The following is an 18,193-nucleotide window of genomic DNA, read 5'->3' as shown; positions in this document are numbered from 1 at the left end:
AATTAGCTATCAAAGAACTGGTTTTAATTATAATCTATCTAAACTAATTAATGTATTAATCCTATTTTATGATCAAGCAAGTTACCCCGTTGCACTATTTTCGAAATTTCACTTCGTAACTCATCTCCTATACGAAACACTATACGTCACTTATACGTCACTAAATTTATAGAAAAAAATGTGCCATAATATTCTATTTAATTAAATGGATACTATGGAAATAATTTAATAGTTATTCTATTATATAATAATATCATATAATTATTTAAATACTACTAACATATTTTCACTTTAATTACAAATTTAGTAGAATAATTAGGCTTTAAACAATCTATTAAAATAAATCACGGAAATCTCAATTCATAAGATAGGTTTAATTTTTCATGATTAACATAATTATTCAATTTAAAAAATAATTAATGAATAATAGTATCATTAAATATTATTAACATATTTCTTTATTTTCTAATTATAATATAATAACTTTATCAAATTTGACAAAATAAACAGAGGAAATTCATTTAGTTAATTAACTTAATCATATTTAAAATTCAAATCCTTATGAACTATTATTATAATCATAATTTAATACTAATAACATATAATTTAGTAGGAAATTGTATTTTGTCGAAATCTATTAAACAGCAACGGAAACTCTTTTTCTAAAATAGACGTAATCAGATTTAAACTGTTAAAAAATAAAATGGCTCCGTGGGAATTACAACCTCAATATCTCTTTATTTTTTTAAGTTTCACGCCTTTATGTTTTTGTTAGTAAATTACTATAATATTGGATATGTTATGAGGTTCTATTAGGAAAATTGATGGTTTTGATGAGAATTAGTCATAGTAAATAGTTTAGCAAAATTGTACACTTTTTTCCTTTTAGTCGAGCAATTTTGGAAACAAAATAAACTTAGAATAAAAAGGGAATGAGCTTCTAAACATACCCTTTAAATACTTAAACATACCAACATAACACTCCACCAAACCACAAACTTCCTTTGTTGGTCGGATGTTTTGAATGACGTTAAGTAACCTCAACAAACATCATGCCATCTACATTGCCTACTTTTCTTCTTTAGTTTGGTTGATGCTACCAAGCAATTACCCTCTTGGAAAGCTTATTGCATGGGGTAGGACGGGAAGAAACGGAACCATATTGAAGATAATTTAAATGACTAATTATTGAATCGCTATCTCAGTTTGGACCTTTATTAAAAGAGAAATGATATTAAAAATGATATTTATAGTCATAGAATGCACAAGTCTTATACACTTCTTTGAAAAAAAGTGAGTAAATATAAGACTCATATGAAAAAATTAATTTTTAATAGTGGATCCCGCTCTTTTTGAAAAGGAATGTGCGACGCTTGCATAACTTATGACTGTATCTAGTATTACTCGCAGAGCTTAAATCTTGATGCTTACAGGCTGGTTCTTATTCAACTCTTACAACCACTCTCGATTTCCTCAAGATTTTTGTGTCATGAGCTTTTGATTTTTGTGTGTTGTGGCTTGGACTTGTGTGTGCGTGAAGATAACTCTCGGTTGCAGAACAGAAACAGTGAAGAAGAAATGAGATGATGCTCGACTGAAGGAACCCACTACACACGTCTTTCATTTCCAACTTTTTTTTACGAAGTAGGAGATCAAAAGCGTGGTGTGTTGTCATGCAAGATGAAGAAAACTTGCAGGAGCGGGTGTGCCAAGTGGCGAGGGATGGAGGTTAGAAGGTGAAGCTCGGCTGGTGAGGTGGCAAGATCCAAGTGCCACATGTCACTTCCGCTTTGGTTCACTTGGCGCTACATCATCACAAAAATTTTTCGCTCTATAAATTTTTAAAAATTCCAATTACTATAGCAATGATACCAACCATTTTGTTTAAATATGATTACAAGTACCTCCAATAATTTAACCAGTTTAATCCATGTAAGAATCCTAATTTCTTGTTAGATTAATAGTCCCAAATTAATATGAAATCCTTTTTATCCAAGGTTTCTCTTGGGGTATCACACATTGTGCCAAAGTTTTCAAGCAAAGATGGAAATTTTCTCAGGCAAGGTCGTGTTCCAAATGAAAGAAACAAATGAGAAGGGTGAGAGTGGGTTCGAACCAAGTTCCAAACTGATTTAGTAGTGGAAAGACCATCTGAAGAGTGCTTCCAGATTCTGGTGTTTGAACCAAGTTTAAGAGTGATGGCGTGTTGTCTGACTTCTTGGAGAAGAGAGTCACCAAGATTTGAATTTTTTTTCCCATTGCCAGCCACAAGGGGAACATGCTTGATCTGTAGGGCTGGATTAGAAACGTCAAAACCCTTTTGAAAGAGGAAACCCTTGCCAGGACAGTTATCATACTAAAAACTAGAGTCTCTTGAACAAATTTTCCATTGACTATCCTGGTAAATAACAGGCTGGAGTAAATCCACAATTCACGTAACCTCATGATTTCGTGTACATCCGTTACACTAAAAATCATCACCATGATATAACAATAATTCATTTTCCTAAAACTGATCATTTTCTCATAGCATGCATATTTCAAAATCCTAATTTAATTCTATAACCCGAAATCACTAATTTTCCCTCTATAACTGTAACACTACTGTTGGGGACGTGTTTTGCACCCTTGCTTATGGCCTCAATCAACCTACACCCAAGAGAGTTTGAGGGCTCGATGTATTCGGAGACACCTCCGATGCTTAAGTCAGTGTCTCAGGTTATATGGATATAAGATAAATACAACGCTTAGAAAGGTTACCTCGAATCACCAGCTTCGGTTGTTTATATAGTCGAGCATTTAGTTGATGAAGATTGTATAACTGCTTGATCTGCTCCGCTGACTTCATGAAAGCTAAATATCAGGTTTTTGAATCGATGCTAATCTTAGGAGTTACCATAGTTGGTGTGCATCTTGAACGTTTAACCATTTAAGAAGGTTCGTGAATATCCTTATGATGGCGCCATTATTATGTTATTAATGTGGGTGGGCTTCAGATAATATACTGAGCCCTCATGGAGTCTCTCCATGTCTTCTCTCGCCCAATGTTTTTGACGCTTATAAAGAGGCATTTATAAAGAGGCATTCATGGGCCTCTTATAGACTTGATTGCCCCAGCTCGAGGGGAATATCGTCCATCCAGTTATCCAACTAATTCTTGTTATGCGGGTGTGGTAAGAATTTCGCTTTGTCCTTACTCTCATCAGTGCTTCTCTGGACCACACATTCCCACGCCTGACGTTACATGTGTCAGTTCCATACCCATGTATCTTTGTACTGCAAGGATCTCGAGATTTGCCTGCAACGCTCCTTTGCCACTTGTCAGTTTCCTTGTGGGAGTCATTCAACCATTTTCATCCCCCTATACAAGTTCCCACTCTCGATTTCTATACTCATATTCTCAACTCTGCTCGTTAGAGTTATTTTCTCTTCAACTACACAATTTTTTCTCTCCCTGTTCTTTGTCTTGTATTTGATGCCTCCCTTAAACACTTCCCATTTCCTTCCCGTGGGTCACGTTCTTTCCACCCAGTGGGGTCTCTGGGAAGAGCTAGGATCTCTACTTAGCATAGTCCTCCTTACTTCAACGGGTACATTTGGTCCTCGTCCATTGTACTGGCGGACTTGAGGGAAGTAAGGGACACTTATGGGGTCCCTAACGCCATTGTCTTGGATGTTCCTAGGGCATAACGAGGGGCTGTCCACTCAGAGGGATTTGTAGAGAAAGTTTCTCTATACGTTGGTATGTTCTCACACGGATTGCTGCTTCCTTTCTGCCGTCCTGTTCATGATGTCCTTGATTATTTGGGTGTGGCCCCCTCGCAGTTGCATCCTAATGCATGAAGGGTTTTGTTATCGTGCTATATGGTGTGGCGTAAGGTTTTGGAACCTATCAGTGATGAATTCCCTGATTTGACTTCTAGGGAGTTTGTTTATACCCATGGGATTCATTCGCTAGACGGTAACATCTGTAGCTTTCGTTCATGATCTAGGTACCGAATCACTTGCTTTGAAGCTCATTATTCTAACCCTAAGAGGATGTTTGGTAATGCATATCATCTCATCTCATCTCATCTCATCTCATTTTCAAAGGTCACTCAAACACAAACACTTTCAAACTAATCATTATAACTTTTCTAAACTTTCAAACAAGATACAAAAAATAATTCAACTTTTTCAAATCTCAAAATAAATATAATATTAAAAAATTATATTCTAATTTTAACTTTATAATATTTTATTCAATTGTTTATCTCTCATTTGTCAAAACCTCATAAAATATCATAACTCAAACCATTTTACTACTATTCATAAACCATTACATTACTATTAATATATTTCTCATTTTATCTTATTCCCTAAGCATCCTCTAAGGGTTGGCATAAAAAATTATTTTTTGTGGCTAGCAATGGCAGGGAATTTCTCTTGGCGAGTTAAGCCGTCAGGAGTTTCCCATCCGTGCCTTATGGGGGGTCATTCCAGATGGCGAGGTGATTCCCATTGCTCTATCTAGGCGAAAGCAAGCTTGTTTGAACATGTTTTACTCCTGGGTAGCCCAACACCAAGAAGAGGTTTGGACTAATGCCCTTGACTAGAGCATATATCAACCAGTTCTTGGTGATGTCGGACCGGTCACACGTTGTGGGTCACCACTTCTTGAGGAACTCAATCACCTCTATAGGTAGAAGAAGACCTTTCGACACCCCTTCGGACATGGTGAAAAAGAGATCTCGTCGGGAGGGTGAGACTGTCCGTGAGCCAAAGAGGGATCGTGATCATTTGGGATTTGAGCGGGTCTCGAATGCCTATGGCAAGTCCAACCACCTTCGAGTGTCTAAGCCTTAGTTTAGAGAGAGGCGCTAGACTTTTACCTTCCTTCAGATGGTGGCCAACTTGCTCACTCCCCGTCTTTGGCTCTCCATTCTACCCTGCTAGGCGAAGATAGAGATGGTTTTTTCTTGGCCCTTTTGGACCTTGGTGAGCCCTTTGAGGAGGTTAGGGGCGCTTTTACGGTGCTAGATGACTTTGCCTTCATCGGCACAGTAGCTACAGAGGTACCCTCACCGCAAGGCATTTCTCAGGATGATGCTGATGGCTAGGCTCATACCCTGCATTTTGTTCCCTCTACCATTTCTAGCAGCGATACTCCCTTCCTTCCTGTTGACCCCCAGTCCTAAGTAGACATTCATGAAGTTCAACATACAATGTCCCATCGTGGAGTCTATGCGAGGAAGTGAGAAACTATCTTTCAGGCATGATTTGTTCAAATCAGTGAAGTTAACACATATTCTCTATTTTCCATTTGACTTCTTCTCCAATACCACATTGGTTAACCATTTGGGGTAATGAGCTTCTTGGATAAAACCTGAGGCTAAAAGGCAATCAACTTCCTTGGCTGTGGTTGCATATTTCTCAGTGCTGCCACTTCTTCATTTTCGCCAGTCCTTTTTAGCTTCTGGGTTTACACAGAGGCGATGCTCGATAACCTCGTTGTCTATTCCGGGCATGTCCTCGTGACTCCAGGCAAACACTTCTTTGTGTTCGACCAGGATTTGCCCCATTAACTGAGGCTTTTGGCCGCATTCTAGTTCCGAGTCACGATGGCCTCCGGTTAGTCTGGATCCAGGCCCACAACTCTAGAGGCTTGTTCGCCTCTACCTGCTATAGGGTCTTGCTTATCCCTCGTTTCCTTCTCATGGTCAATGAGTGTTGGTGGTGGTTGTGGCATCTCATCACGACTCGGATTTTCTGCCATCCAAACGTCTTTTCCTCCACTTCTGAGTTCTTGTACATAGCCCTCTCGTGCTAGTACCTGCTCCTTGCGAACCTCTCCTACACCTGCTTCCATTGGAAACTTTATTTTTAACTAGTAAGTAGAGGTCACGACTTTCAGACTGTTCAAGGTTGGGCACCCCAGGATGGCGTTGTAAGAAGAATGAGCCTTCACTACTAGGAAGTTGGTCATGGTTGTGGTGATGTAAGGCCCTTTGCCAATAGAGACTGGCAATGTTATGGCACCCAAGAGTTGCACCATATCCCCCGAGAACCCCTTCAGCGACATGGGTGAAGGCATAGTCGACTAGGATCAATCCCATTTTTGTAAAGGCATCCCAGAAGAGGATGTCACCAGAGCTACCACTGTCTATCAAAATCCTCGACGTGGTATAATTGGCAACTAACAAGGCTACCACCAGCGCATTATTGTGGTGGCAAAGGACCCCTTTGAAATCTTCATTGTCAAATGATATGGCGGGCGCCTTGTTTATTTTAGGGGTCTCTCCGTAGAAAATACCTCTTCATATCTAGCTCTCCGCTTCTGGGCACCTTCCTGCTAGAGGAGGTGGGCTGCCCCAGAAAACCCCCTTGCTATGGTTTAGATCTTGCCCAAGAGTGTGTTGTCGTGGCGTGGGCTCTAGGGAGGTGCGTTCTTCGCCATTTGGGACTTTGGCCTTCTAGCCCAATGACTACCCTCAGGGCATCGAATGTTGGGTGACCAAGCATTCCAACTCTCTACTCCCCTTCATTCTCTTCTATCCTTTTCTTCAGGGTGTAGTAGTATTTGGTCCTACGACTTTCTGTGTGATGGTAGGGTCAAAAGCGGTGACCTCTCCAGCTTCGGTCTTTATTGTCCTGGGTATGTGATTCATATTCTACTTGCACGTTTGAACTGGCATATGTGTAGCTGGAGTGCTGCCCTTTGGAGGGTGTGCTCCCATCTCGCCTCCTGTCATGTTGGGCGAGAAGTGTTGAAAATGTTTGTGAATAGTAGTGAAAAAGTAATGAAAAAGTAATAATAGAATATTAAATAGTAGTAAAAAGTAGGTGAAAAGTAATGAATAGTAAAAAAGTAGGTGAAAAGTAATAATAAAGTAAAGAATAGTAATAAGAGTACCTCAAGTACTCTCACTTGCCAAACCAATTCCAACCCAATCTTCCTTGGAGCTATCAACTCCCTAGGTGTATCCTTGGCGTTGACGAAATCATCCACCCTATGAACTCTCACAGCTTTGTCTGAGTATTTCTTGCCAACTTCGTCATGAAAGGGTTTAGGGGTCAGATGCCTCTTAGGAGTGCAGCCAATGTAATCTTCTCGTCTTGATCATCAATTGTCATGCGTTCCTTTTTGAACCGTTACTAGGTACGCCTTTAGATTTTGTCCTCCCATTGCTTGATAGTTAGGAGGTACGCTGCAGGTCATCTCCTTCTTCTGCTTACCATAAACTGTGTTAGAAACAACCTGGTGAGTTCTCTGAAAATGTCGATCGCCTTCCCTAAGGTTAGGGATGTTATGTTACTTATGTAAATAAATTCAAGCAAGAGATTTCATAACTTAATAAAAATAAATATTTATTCCATAAAAAGGATTATTAAATAAAATGTGTCTCAAATAATATTAAATCAAAGTCTTCAATTAACTAAATAAAATCAAACTACTCCATCTAGGTTTGGTCTGCTTGCTCGTAATCATCATCATTCTCACTTAGGTGGTTAAAAATATGAAATAAAACTAAAATGAGTCGAAAACGCAGTAAGAAACCCATCACAATATAAACATAATAAATATAAGGTTTTCATAAAACAATTCATGCTAGAGAAATCTTAAATCATGACATTTCACATTTATACTTATCAGATACATGACTTTGAATGAGCTAACTGGCAAACACATTTAATCTTGTGTAAAAGGTTGTGCACCGACCCCACATCCTGTGGCCACAAGGAGAACTACTAATAGTATTCTAGCACACTATGGTGGGTCATGCTTAGGTTCGTGCCTTGCACATTTACCCACAAATCGCATTGGTACCATGCATATGAATGGTCATCTTATTAAACTGATCTTATCTTACACTTGATCATAAGAAACTTATGTATCTTATGCAACATGAGATGCATAGCATATATAATAGCATAAATAACTATAAAATGTGGAATTTGAATACAATGCAGAATTAGCATGATCGTATGATGAATAACATACTTGCATATATCATGACATGCATGGTACATAAAAATTGGCTATCAAAGAACTGGTTTTAAGAATAATCTGTCTAAACTAACTAATGTGTTAATCCTAATTTTATGATCAAGCTAGTTACCTCATTGCACTGTTTTCCAAATTTCACTTCGTAACTCGTCACCTATACGAAACACTATACATCACTAAATTTATAGAAACAAATGTGCCATAATATTCTATTTAATTAAATGAATAGTATGGAAATAATTTAATAATTATTCTATTATATAATAATATCATATAATTATTTAAATACTAATAACATATTTTCACTTTAATTAAAAATTTAGTAGAATAATTAGGCTTTATACAATTGGTTAAAATAAGTAGCGGAAATCTTAATTCATAAGATAGGTTTAATTTTTCATGATTAACATAATTATTCAATTTTATTAGAAATCTAAAAAATAATAGTATCATTAAATATTATTAACATATTTCTTTATTTTCTAATTATAATATATTAACTTTATCAAATTTGACAAAATAAACAACGGAAATTCATTTCGATAATTAACTTGATTACATTTATAATTCAAATCCTTATGAACTATTATTATAATCATAATTTAATACTAATAACATATAAGTTAGTAGGACAACGTATTTTATCTAAATCTATTAAACAATAATGGAAACTCTTGCAGCCAATGGAAACTCGAAGGGAGTGGGGCCAATAGTACCTTGCCTGTGTTACTCTTGCAGCCAATGCCCTTTCGCTCGAATGGTTCCTGCAGATTTCTTCATGTATTTCGGCCCATACATACTGGGCTTCTTCTGGCGAGATGCACCTTAGGAGAGATTCGGAGAAATCCCTTTTGTACAAAATTCCTCCTAATAGCATGGACCACACAACTCTGTTCCTGACCTTTCAAGCCTCCTCCTGGTTATCTGGGGCTTCGCCTTCATTAAGGAACTTTACAATGTCTGTAGCCCACTTGAGTGGTGCCAGGGAGACAACTGATACCTCAATCTCGATAGCTGGGTTATCGACCGTCCGGATCACGGTATGTTCTGGAAGGGAGATATCTTCTTGTCCCTAGGCGGCCCTTGCCAACCGGTCCGCCTTTTGATTCTCTTCCCTCAAAATTTGCTGGATGTGGAAGTAGTGAAAATGGTCGTGCTCCTTGCACACCTGCTGAAGGAACTTTTTCAAATTTTTACCTTTCGTGTCTAACTCTCCCAACACCTGGCTGACAACCACTTGAGAATCAGTCTTTACTTCGACTTCTGTGGCACCTAATAGCTTGGCCATCGACATTCCTGCTAGCAATGTCTCATACTCGGCCTTATTGTCGGTTATCTTGAAGGCGATCTTTATCACATAGTTATGCTCCTCCTCGAGCTCGGTGACAATGTGCACCCCTACACTCCCTCCAGCCCAGCAGGACGAGCCATTGACATAGATCTGCCAGAGCTTTCCCCAAGATGCAACTTGTATTTCCTCTAGGAAATTGGTGAACTCCGCATAAAGTCCGCCAGCACCTACCCCTTAATAGTTGTGAGGGGAAGATACTCTATATAGAACTTGCTTAGTTTGATTGACGAGTTCATCAGTGAGCACTTTCATCAAATGGGCTTGAAAGTAATGTCTTAGCCTTCTTGAGGCAACCACCAATGCGAATGCTAACATCTCTGTTTGCGAGTATCTTGCTTCGGCTCCATGGAATGCCCAACTCATGTAATAGACAGCTTGTTGTCCTTCCTCTAAATTGTGGATCAGTACGATGGACACGGCGTGTGGCGACACAGTTAGGTACACGGTCAAGTTTTCGCCTACTTTGGTCTAGTTAAGAAGCAGTGGGTGGACCAGGTACTCCTTCAGTTCACCAAACGCCTGATCGCAGTCGGCTTCCCACTCTCATGCTTTCCTTAAGACTTTGAAGAAGGGAAGACATCAGTCAGTGGATCGGGAGATGAAACAGCTCAAGGCCACCACCCGCCCCACGAGCCTCTGCTCTTCATGAAGGTTTCAGAGGGGGGGGGGATTCCCACTATCCCTTCAACTTTCTCTGACTTGGCCTCAATTCCTCATTCGAAGACTATGAAGCCCAAGAACTTTCCCGACTCTACTCCAAAGGCTCGCTTCAGTGGGTTAAGCTTCTTTCCGTAGCGTCGTAGTACCGCAAACGCCTCCTAGAGTTCAGACAAATGTTGCTCGGGTCTCTTGCCTTTGACTAGTAGGTAGTCCACGTACACCTCCATATTTTGGCCAATATATTCTTTGAACATTTGGTTGATCAGCTACTGGTACGTGGCGCCAGCATTTTTTAAGCCAAATGGCATGGACTTGTAGTAGTAGAGTCCCTGGTCGGTGACAAAGGCCGTCTTCTCTTCTTCATCAAGGCTCATTTGGATCTGGTTATAGCTTGAGTACGCATCTATGAAGCTAAGCAGTGGGTGGCCTGCCGTCAAGTCGACTATCAAATCGATACGAGGCAAGGGAAAGCTATCCTTCAGGCAAGTCTTGTTCAGGTCGGTAAAGTCGACAAACATCCTCCACTTCCTGCTCGCCTTTTTTACTAGTACTACGTTGGGCAGCCACTCAGGATAGTGGGTCTCCCTGATAAATCCCGCAGTGAGGAGATGGTCCACTTCTTCAACTATGGCCTTGTACTTTTCTACGCTAAAGCTCCGACATTTTTGTTTGATTTTCCTTGCCGTGGGGTAAACAAAAGGCAATACTTGATGATCGCGTTATCGATCTTGGACATTTCTTCGTGACTCCATGCGAGAACATCTTGATGCTCGATAAGGAGTCACTTGACGGCCTGCCTCAACTCGGGAGCCATTTTGGTCCCAACCTGTAGGTGCGCTCAGACCTTTGGTGGTCCACGAAAACTAGCTCCAAGGGTTCAATGGGCTTTGCCTGTCACAGTGCCTACTTGTCTACGACCTCCTCGTCCCATTTGGCCACAGTCGGCGGTGGGGGCGGCCCAACAATCTCCCCGACTTTTTAGACCTTCCTAACTTCCTTTCCCCCATGCCTTAACTCTCGTGTGTAACATTCTTGAGCCAGCACCTACTCGCCTCGTATTTCGCTCACCCCCAAGTCTTAGGAAACTTCATCTTCAGGTGGTATGTGGATGTCACCGCCTTTAGATTATTCAAGGTCGGACGACCCAATATTGTGTTGTACGAGGAGAGGTCCTTCACCACTAGGAAATTGGCCATCGTGGCTAATGTTCTGGGGGCCTTCCCAGCCTGGACAGATAGGATAATAGCTCCCATTGGCTGGATGTTGTCCCTTGTAAAACCCTTGAGCGGCATCAAGGCTGGGTGCAGTCGGTCAGGGCTGATTCCCACTCTAACAAAAGCCTCCCATAATAGGATGTTTTCCGAGCTGTCATTATCAATCAAGACTCTCCGTGTTGTAAAGTTGGCGACCTGCACGATAACTACCAAGGCATTGTCATGGGGGTGGAGGATGCCTTCTTCATCTTTCTCGCTTAATGTTATGACGGCTCCCTTGTGTGTCTTCTGGCGACAGCGGCAACCCTCTTCGTCACGAACACTTCCTCATATCGAGCTCTATGGGCATGAACCCTTCGTGCCGACAAGGTGGGCCCTCCTCTCGCATATTCCCCTGCAATCCTGAGGATCTCGCCTACTGGACTGTATGTTCTTACCGGGCTCCAACATTGTGGGCTCCTTTGGGCCATCCTTCTAGCCCTTTGTCTCCTCAGGCTCTCACTTCGTTGGGGCTTTGGGCGATCATTTGCTTGTCGTGCTGGACTCGGCTTGCTATAAACTGCGTTAGAAAGAGACGGGCTAGCTCGCCGAAGCTATCAATGGACCCCGGTGGTAGGGATCCGAACCAAGCTCTTGTTGCCCCCTTTAGCATAAGGGGCAAGGCTCGGCACGCGACCTCTCTGGGGAACCCGTGAAAGGTCATGTGGGCTTTGAATGTCTTCAAGTGTTCCAGCGGGTCCTTGGAGCTTCGTAATGCGGTGTTTTCTTGCAGGAGGGCTCCCACCTCCTCCATTAGCTTCTTTATCGTGTCTCCCATTTCGATGAGTCTTGTTTCTATCATTCCAAACTGATCTTCTTCTCTCCATGAGTTCAGGAATGCGTAGTTGCTGGCATGCGAAGGACACGCTTCTATAGGATATATCTCACAGACAGTGCCATTGTTTATGTCATGTTTCGCAACCCAAGCAACTCCATGATTTGTTGATCCGTTCTTGCGAATATGGGAAATGAGGGTTTGGGGTGGTGATAAACACCTCTAATACCTAAGTCAGCTAGGGTATTTAGTCTATGATTTAATGGAGCTGAAATGAAAGTGCTTAAAGAGTTTTATGCCCCAATGAGGGGGAATATATATACCTGGTCAGAGTGGCCCCCTGGCAAGCCGATCATGACGATGTTGCTTCGTACTTAGGTCGTGCCTTCTCCCCCACGTTCTGCCACGTGACAAGTCATCCATGCCTGATCGTGGCAATCGTTGACTATTCAGGATTCACATCGTTATGTGTCTGTCCCCAACCTTCATTAAATGCGGCGTGGTCTCGACTTGGCACGCCCACCTTCCAGGTCTTGACTTAGGGACTAGGATTGTCTTGACACTGTGTATGTGGATTGTCAGCCGGTAGCAGTGTCAAGCCTTTTGACTCAAGGATCCACTTTCCACGCATCCTACTTCGCTGCTCCTCTCTGGGCTTCCTGGGCCGACCTTGCCCTTCTTGGTCCGGCCCATCCTATCTTTTCATGCTTATTTCCTACTACTGGACTACCCTTAGACCATCGGTGCTGCCAAAGAGTTCCTTACTTGTCTATACCGTTGGGAAACGCATGTGTCCACACCCTCGTTAGGAAATTTACCTAGCAAATACGACAAGTACGTAATAGATTGGAAACAAGCGATCGAGTTGATTCCTTATGTATTCTATTTTGTCTTTCCGTTGTTTTGTTTTGTCTTATGGATGAAGGCATTTCTCCAATATATGCATGCGATGATGATGTCCTCCTGCCTTCTTCTAGCCACACACCCTAACAGAAAAAAAAAATATATATATATATATATATATATATATATATATATATATACGACCGACTGTGATTTTTATTTGGACACCGACAAATTCTCCGGCCCCTGCTTCACACTTTTGTTGCTACAATTTTACATAAAGTTGGTCACAGACTACAGTACTCTCTCGCATGGGACGGGAGTTGCATCTTTTTCGAAAAGTCACATCTTACACACTTTAATTTAAAGAACTAGTAGGAGGTTACATAAAAAGCACGTGTCTGGTGGGGGCTGTACAGATTATTCCAAATTTAAAAACAATGATGTTTTCAAAACACCACCAGAGACGATTCTCGCTCGTCGGGTGAGAGATTGCTGACACTCTGGCTCAACAAAGATTGCTAGAATCTTGGGGCGAGTGAATAGTGCTCGAATCGCAGGGTTAGAAAATATTACCATTGACCCGAGCGAGTAAAGAGTGCTCGTACCCGAGTCGCCCCTACTATAAAGATATTCATGCGGTTTGGCGTTTGCCGCACTGTGTCAAATAATGTAGCGTTCGTCCAAAAGAAAAAACAAAATCCAAGCAACATGTGCTGGAAGCTCAAGGCCGAGCAAAGTGTGCTTGAAGCTCGAGGAGAAAATAAAAAAAAAAAGGGTTGGAACCCAGTGGGACCAAAGATTTGTGGATTTGTGGGTTTGTGTCCGTTCCATAATTGATTGAGATCTGAGTACATCTGTGGTGATCGGCTGGCTCTTTTTGTGGAAATTTCGGGTTTTGGAGATTCTTGGCTCTTGATAGTCCTAGAGATGGTTGTCATTGCTGGTTTGATTAGGTTAGGATTGGAAATTAATTCTCAATTTATCACATTTCATTCTATTATTATAATTTTTTTAAATTGTTATATAAAATATAATAAATAATTTAATTTTTTTTAAAATTTTAAAATAATAATAATATTATTAAAAAATAATATTCTAACAATTTTTTATTTAATTCATATAACAATCTCAACTCATTTAAAACTATCGTTATTTTTGTTTAGTTTGATTTCTTATAGGAGCATTTTGGTTTGTTAGGATATGAAGCAGGATCTATATATCAAGAATATTCCAGTCCAACGTGGAATTTGTAGAAGGATATTTTATTCCAATCATCACATAAATTCCTACTTAGTAGGAACTGAGCCTGCTGTTTTATTATAAATAGATTAAAGATCGCATTTTCTTTTCTGGAGATGTTGTATTAAATAAGCCTGTCAATCTTCTAGGCCGCCACCACCAGTCCCCTTAGATATGCCGTTGAACACATATAAGTACTTTTCACTCACAGTAATAGCAAAACTATTATCATAAATAATTAATAGAATTTCAAACTTCAAATTATAACATATTAATAGGGGTGGTGGTGCAGAGTTGGAATAGGAGTGGTGGTGAGGAACTGGGAAGGTAAAGTGATTGCAACTCTGAGATCTCAAAGGAATCTATTCCCTGATACAAAACTGGCTGAGGCAGTGGCTATACTCAAAATTGTAATTCTCTACAAACACCTACATTTACAAAGTCTTATTCTTGAAGGGGATGCACTCACTGTGGTCCAAGACATCAACAGAGAGACAAGGGACTGGAGCACTGCAGGCCTGATCATCCAAGATATCAAAACAGAAATAAAGAATCTTCCAACTTGGTCGTTTAAGCATGTCTCTAGAATTTCTAATTGTATTGCTCATTGTTTAGCAAAAGATGCTGTAAAACTCTTTGAGAGAGCATTTCCTTGGAGGGAGTGCCTCTTTGTATCCAACATTTACTATATTAAAGAGGAACAAGTTTGATTACTCAAAAATAATAATAATAATAACATATTAATATATTACAGAAAAAATTTCCAGGTCGCCTACCGAGAGGTAAGGGAGTGCCAAGTCTTCGCGCCTTCAGGTCGTTTGTCGAGAGGTAAGTCTTCTCACCTTTGGGCGAGCGAAATCCCTTTACTACCCATGAGACAGGGCTCCTCGCCCAAATCTCATCAGCTCTATTTAAATCTTGCTGCCTCTAATTGGTCTGAATCCGTAATCTCTTCTTTTGTACCAAAATACTCTCTTTTTGCACTAAATCTTCTCATTCCTTCAAATCCAAGAAAATAAATAAAAATATGTAAAAATAAAATAAAATCAATAGTATTGAAGGGAAAATAATATTTTTCATAAATAAAAGAGTGATAAAAATCACATAAAAATAACAATTATCAAATACACTCAAACTTAAGTTTTACTCGCCCTCGAACAAAGAAGAAAAGAAAAAAAAAATTAAAACAAGCATTGGTTTGATTTATAAAATTTATTGCCTCAAAAATTGTCTAAAGTCTATAATTCAAAGGAATAATTCAAGATCAATCAATTCCAAAAGTTAATTCAAAACTCAATTTCACTACATTATCCATCCTCACATTCATGCACACCCATCATTCTCACTACATCATTAGCTCCCCGGATAATTTTATGAAAACAAGTAAATCAATAAAGGATTTCTAAAAACTCCATCGGCTTGCTTTTCAACAATATAATTATAAACTTCAAATTCCCAATATCATATAGAAATTTTGATTCAAACTAATTTCCTCAATATAACCAATTTTTCAAAATGGCAAATCATCATAACACAATAAAATTTCTTAATAAAAATCGTCAATACCCATAAAAACTTTCTATACTTAATCCACTATACTTAAATCATCTCACCCAATACCTCATAATCTTGATCCTTAACTGAACAATCAAAATATCTAAAAAACTATTGTGGATATAAGGGGTGAGTTATCAACAACTCAATAAGTAGAGAACATATGCTAGTATGTAAACATGAGCATTTACAAAATTCAGAATGCAGAACAAACATTTTCTTCCAGAATGCAGAATCAGAATATTTGCTTTCAAAATGCGCAATCAAAACATGTTATCAAAAATATCAAAGCGAAACTTTCATAAAAATTTTTTATTAAAAAATCTTTTGGCATATCAAAATCTGAAACATCATCTTCATATCATATCAGAGCATCACATTGGGACATTTGCTATATTTAACTCCCGTGGTAGGGATATAAACTATCATTATACCCGTAGCTGAGCCGTATACCATGTTTAACCCCCGTGGTAGGGTTATAAACCATCACTATACCCGTGGATGCACCGTATACCATGTTTAACCCCCATGGTAGGGTTATAAACCACTATTATACCATGGCTGGGCTGTATACTATGTTTAACCCCCATAATAGGGTTATAAACAAACATTATACTCGTGGTTACGTCGTATACCATTTTTAACTCCCGTGGTAGAGTTATAAACAATCATTATATCCGTGACTGGGTCATAAACCATGTTTAACCCATGTGATAGGATTATAAACCACCATTATACCTGTGGCTGGTCATATACCATATTTAACTCTTATGGTAGGGTTATAAACCACCATTATACTCGTGGTAGAGCCTTAACAGAAACAGAACAGAACATCATCGAAACCAGATCATATTCAGATACAAAATTAAAAATTCATACCAAGGTTTTCAGATGCCACAACATATCCAAACAGAGTAGAACAAATTTAGATATTTTCACATATTCAAAAATAGTTTCAGAACATTTTCACATCACATGCACAAATTTTCATAAATTTCATATTTGCTCTTTTTGCATAGTTCAAAAATAGAATGCACAAAATTAGCTCATGTTTACACCAATTATGACAAAAAATACTTTCTCTTATACAAATTTCATGCATATGCAAAACATATATCTGATGTTGTTTTCAGATTTCTTTTCAAAACAAACCTCGGTTCATTTTCTTTTTATGCAAAGTAGTATAGGAATTCCTCTTACTTGGACTTCTTAGCTTTTGAAGAATTTCCCTCAACAATGCAAAATAATTATTAATCGTCACCTATAAAATAGTCATGTAACTCCCGTAAATTTTGAATCAAACACGTATTTCAATATTTACCTTGAAATACTAAATTAACCTATTTTAATTCCTCAAAAACCTAAACTTCTCATAACCCTAAAATACTATCACTTCCCAAATTTCTCAAATCCACTTAATTTCTCCGACTATTAAACTCTAAAATTATTTCTAATAGTGCATACTAATATTTTACTAGTTACAACTATGCCCATAAAAAATACTTCTCCAATCTGTAATATTCTCTTAACATAATTATAACAATGTTTTTTTTTTAAGTAAAAACAATCAAAATTCTCATTAAATAAAAAATATTCTTTTAAAGGGTTGAAAATAAAATTTTGTACCTACTGTTCACTTCAAAAATTCATATTTTAGAAAAAAAATATATTCTTACTAATAATATAATTCAAAAATTTATCTATATTCTTTATAAGCTATATATTTAAAAAAATATATAGAGTAGAAGAACACAAGACTTAATATAAGACCAACCTATAGTCAGGGTGTTTTAGTAAAAACCATAAAATGCATTATTTGAAGTTGAACTTTACAACACAATATCTGAAAAACCATAAAACCATGTGACTGAATTAAACTCACCGAGAGAAAAGAATAACTCATGATAGAGAGGGAGGAGATCGGCTGTAACACCCTCTTCCCATAGGTTAAGAGTATCACGTATTTTTCATAAAATAAACTCGGCAAGAGATCTCATATTTCATAAATGAAATTAGAAATTATTTTGTAGAAAAATGTCTAATAAAAATGTTTTCCAAAAAACATTAAATGAACAAATTGAATAAAATCTTATGTCATGAAATCAATTTTATTCTAGAAGGTCTGAAATTAAAACAAATGCTCTTTCTAATCCTGGTCTGCCTGCTCGTATTCATCATTCTCACCTGGGTGGTTAAGAATATGAAAACAAACTAAAATGAGTTGAAAACTCAGCAAGAAATCCATCACAATGTAAACATAATAAACATAAGGTTTTCATAAAAGTTTTCATGTTGTGAGCTTAAAATCATGACTGTTCATACTGAGATTTATGATATGCATGACTGACTGATCTGATTTAACTGACTGATCTAACTGATTTATCTAAATTAGCTAATTGATCTGACTGGCCAACACACTTAACCCTATGTGCAAGGTTGTGCACCGGCCCTACGTCCCACGGCAACAAGGAGAGCCGCTGATAGTATTCTGGCATACTATGGTGGACCACACTTGAGCTTGTGGCTTG

Source organism: Juglans microcarpa x Juglans regia, chromosome 4S (genome assembly GCF_004785595.1).
Source record: "Juglans microcarpa x Juglans regia isolate MS1-56 chromosome 4S, Jm3101_v1.0, whole genome shotgun sequence".
Taxonomy (NCBI): domain Eukaryota; kingdom Viridiplantae; phylum Streptophyta; class Magnoliopsida; order Fagales; family Juglandaceae; genus Juglans; species Juglans microcarpa x Juglans regia.
This window is presented reverse-complemented; position numbering follows the sequence as displayed.